At 51.1% G+C, this 3,657-nt stretch overlaps 1 pseudogene; it reads left to right on the top strand.

Annotated features, from left to right (window-relative positions):
* Positions 1-2,469: 2,469 nt before the first annotated feature.
* Positions 2,470-3,657, top strand: LOC144740032 (18S ribosomal RNA; annotated as a pseudogene; the record flags this gene model as incomplete).

The raw sequence follows: 3,657 nt of genomic DNA, 5'->3' as shown, positions 1-3,657 counted from the left end.
TGCACGTGCAAATCTGCTGAAAAAGCCTGTGGAAGTTTCACGGCGTTCGTACGATATTTGGCGACGCAAAAATGAGCGATTTCCCAGCTCGAGAGAATTCGGCGCGAGAGAAACGATGCCCCGTAACGCACATGAGAGCAATCCGGGCCAATTTCTCCCGTTTGATGGGGTCTATGTGTACAAATTTTGACTTTTTTGAGTGCACGTGCAAATCTGCTGAAAAAGCCTGTGGAAGTTTCACGGCGTTCGTACGATATTTGGCGACGCAAAAATGAGCGATTTCCCAGCTCGATGGAATTCGGCGCGACAGAAACGATGCCCCGTAACGCACATGAGAGCAATCCGGGCCAATTTCTCCCGTTTGATGGGGTCTATGTGTAAAAATTTTGACTTTTTTGAGTGCACGTGCAAATCTGCTGAAAAAGCCTGTGGAAGTTTCACGGCGTTCGTACGATATTTGGCGACGCAAAAATGAGCGATTTCCCAGCTCGAGAGAATTCGGCGCGAGAGAAACGATGCCCCGTAACGCACATGAGAGCAATCCGGGCCAATTTCTCCCGTTTGATGGGGTCTATGTGTAAAAATTTTGACTTTTTTGAGTGCAGGTGCAAATCTGCTGAAAAAGCCTGTGGAAGTTTCACGGCGTTCGTACGATATTTGGCGACGCAAAAATGAGCGATTTCCCAGCTCGATGGAATTCGGCGCGAGAGAAACGATGCCCCGTAACGCACATGAGAGCAATCCGGGCCAATTTCTCCCGTTTGATGGGGTCTATGTGTAAAAATTTTGACTTTTTTGAGTGCACGTGCAAATCTGCTGAAAAAGCCTGTGGAAGTTTCACGGCGTTCGTACGATATTTGGCGACGCAAAAATGAGCGATTTCCCAGCTCGAGAGAATTCGGCGCGAGAGAAACGATGCCCCGTAACGCACATGAGAGCAATCCGGGCCAATTTCTCCCGTTTGATGGGGTCTATGTGTAAAAATTTTGACTTTTTTGAGTGCAGGTGCAAATCTGCTGGAAAAGCCTGTGGAAGTTTCATCCGACGAAAAAAGCACGTTCTCGAGAAAGCAGGAGAGCTAAGTCATTCACAAATTAGCTGGATTTGGCTTGTGGTTCGTTTCCCAAGTAACAGAGCGGCATCAACCTTTAAGTGCACGCCAGTACATCCCCGTGGGATACAGGGGGTCTCGGCGGACTTTGCTCGGGGGAAAAACGTCGAGGTGAGCCGCCTGGCCATGCTGTTCATGGGTCTCTCCTTTTTAAGTTTCGCCTGCCAATTTATTTTCTCTAGCGGTTTTATACACTAGCACTCGATGTTTTGGGAAAGGAATACAATTGTTCAAAAAACGTCTTCGCAATTCATGTCGTTAGATTGCTAATGAAAATTCGTAAAAAAACGTACACGCCATACATGTTCTTTGCTTCCCTCTCGATACAAGTGAAGGGGAAAAACAGCCTTAACGGTTGCTAAAAAAATCGCCCTTTACATATACATGGGTCGTCTTCCCCTCTCGACAACGGAGACAAGTAACCCACGCCAGGCACTGTCAGTAACTGCCATAGATCTGCTTTAAAATGCCCATTCGTCTTGCGTCGCTCACGTTCCCGGAGCTTTGGGTAATGTCTGAGGCCTATCCCCGCTAATTTCTACCGTTTGTCGGTAGCTGTCTGTAAAAATATAGCATACACCAAAACGAGAAAATATTTCCATCGCACCTGCACAAGTGTATGGACAATGGCAATCTTCATGCGATGCATAAGTGGTGTGTGTCAGCAGGTTTTGTTTCCCAAGTTTTCCGTGAATGAGCGAGTATCTTGAGCTGTGTGACTCAGCCCGAGGGAGCCTCTTCTCCTCCAGAGTGTGTGGGGAAGGCTGTCCCCTTGGGTTGGTGCTGCACGGGTTCGCTGCGCTGTTTGGTCTTGTGCCAAGGAAGGCTGCCAACTGTGCAAGAATTTTAGGGTTGGTTTCAATTGCCGTTGCCGGTCCATAGAGTAGCGAGCATTGTAAGGCCGCTCTAGAGGTTTGCAGGCATGTGGGGTCGACCCCTGCTCCTTCCCTCCCCACCCCACGTAGGGTGTGTGTGGTGCGCTTACAGCTGCCTCAAAGTGGCTGGCCTTGTGGGAAGCCCTGTGTTTTGTGAGCTTTCAGCACCGTCAGGTTGCCAAACGGGGGTAGCATACACGACAAAGCGAGGCCCCTCCTTGTGGTGGTTTGTGTTGTGTGAAGTCCGTGCCAAAAGGGTGTGTTTACATGGTGTGCGTGGGGGTCCTGTCCGTCCGAATTTGGACGCGTGTGGGGACTCTCCTCTGCCTGGGTGCATGCTTGCCTCAGGAGAGTGACTCCTGCCTGCCCTACTTGGGCAGGCTGGGGCCCGCAAACGCTGTGTGTGAGCCAGGCGAGCCTTTGGGCTGGGCGCCTGGTCACCATGGCGTGCTTTTGGCGAGTGGAGAGTCGAAAGCCGCCAGCTACCTGGTTGATCCTGCCAGTAGCATATGCTTGTCTCAAAGATTAAGCCATGCATGTCTGCGTGCAAACGGATGTTACAGTGAAACTGCGAATGGCTCATTAAATCAGTTATGGTTCCTTTGATCGCTCGACCGTTGCTTGGATAACTGTGGTAATTCTAGAGCTAATACATGCTGACGAGCGCTGACCTCCGGGGATGCGTGCACTTATTAGACCAAAACCAATCCGGGCTTGCCCGGACGCTTTGGTGACTCTGGATAACCACGTGGGCAGATCGCACGGCCCTGGTGCTGGCGACGTATCTTTCGAATGTCTGCCCTATCAACTTACGATGGCAGGCTCCGTGCCTACCATGGTGACCACGGGTAACGGGGAATCAGGGTTCGATTCCGGAGAGGGAGCCTGAGAAACGGCTACCACATCCAAGGAAGGCAGCAGGCGCGCAAATTACCCACTCCCGACTCGGGGAGGTAGTGACGAAAAATAACAATACAGGACTCTTTCGAGGCCCTGTAATTGGAATGAGTACACTTTAAATCCTTTAACGAGGATCCATTGGAGGGCAAGTCTGGTGCCAGCAGCCGCGGTAATTCCAGCTCCAATAGCGTATATTAAAGCTGTTGCAGTTAAAAAGCTCGTAGTTGGATCTTGGGAAGGGGCTTGCGGTCCGCCGCGAGGTGTGTCACTGCCTGTCCCGGCCCCCACCTCTCGGTGCTCCCCGGATGCTCTTGGTTGAGTGTCCTGTGGGGGTCCGAAGCGTTTACTTTGAGAAAATTGGAGTGTTCAAAGCAGGCCGCACGCCTGAACAGTGCAGCTGGGAATAATGGAATAGGACCTCGGTTCTATTTTGTTGGTTTTCGGAACGGAGGCCATGATTAAGAGGGACTGCCGGGGGCATTCGTATTGTGCCGTTAGAGGTGAAATTCTTGGATCGGCGCAAGACGAGCGAAAGCGAAAGCATTTGCCAAGAATGTCTTCATTAATCAAGAACGAAAGTCGGAGGTTCGAAGGCGATCAGATACCGCCCTAGTTCCGACCATAAACGATGCCAACTGGCGATCAGGCGGCGTTATTCCCATGACCTGCCTGGCAGCTTGCGGGAAACCAAAGTGTTTGGGTTCCGGGGGAAGTATGGTTGCAAAGCTGAAACTTAAAGGAATTGACGGAAGGGCACCACCAGGAGTGGAG

Source organism: Lampetra planeri, unplaced genomic scaffold (assembly GCF_965212315.1).
Source record: "Lampetra planeri unplaced genomic scaffold, kcLamPlan1.2.h2 scaffold_1852, whole genome shotgun sequence".
NCBI lineage: Eukaryota > Metazoa > Chordata > Hyperoartia > Petromyzontiformes > Petromyzontidae > Lampetra > Lampetra planeri.
This window is presented reverse-complemented; position numbering and strand designations above follow the sequence as displayed.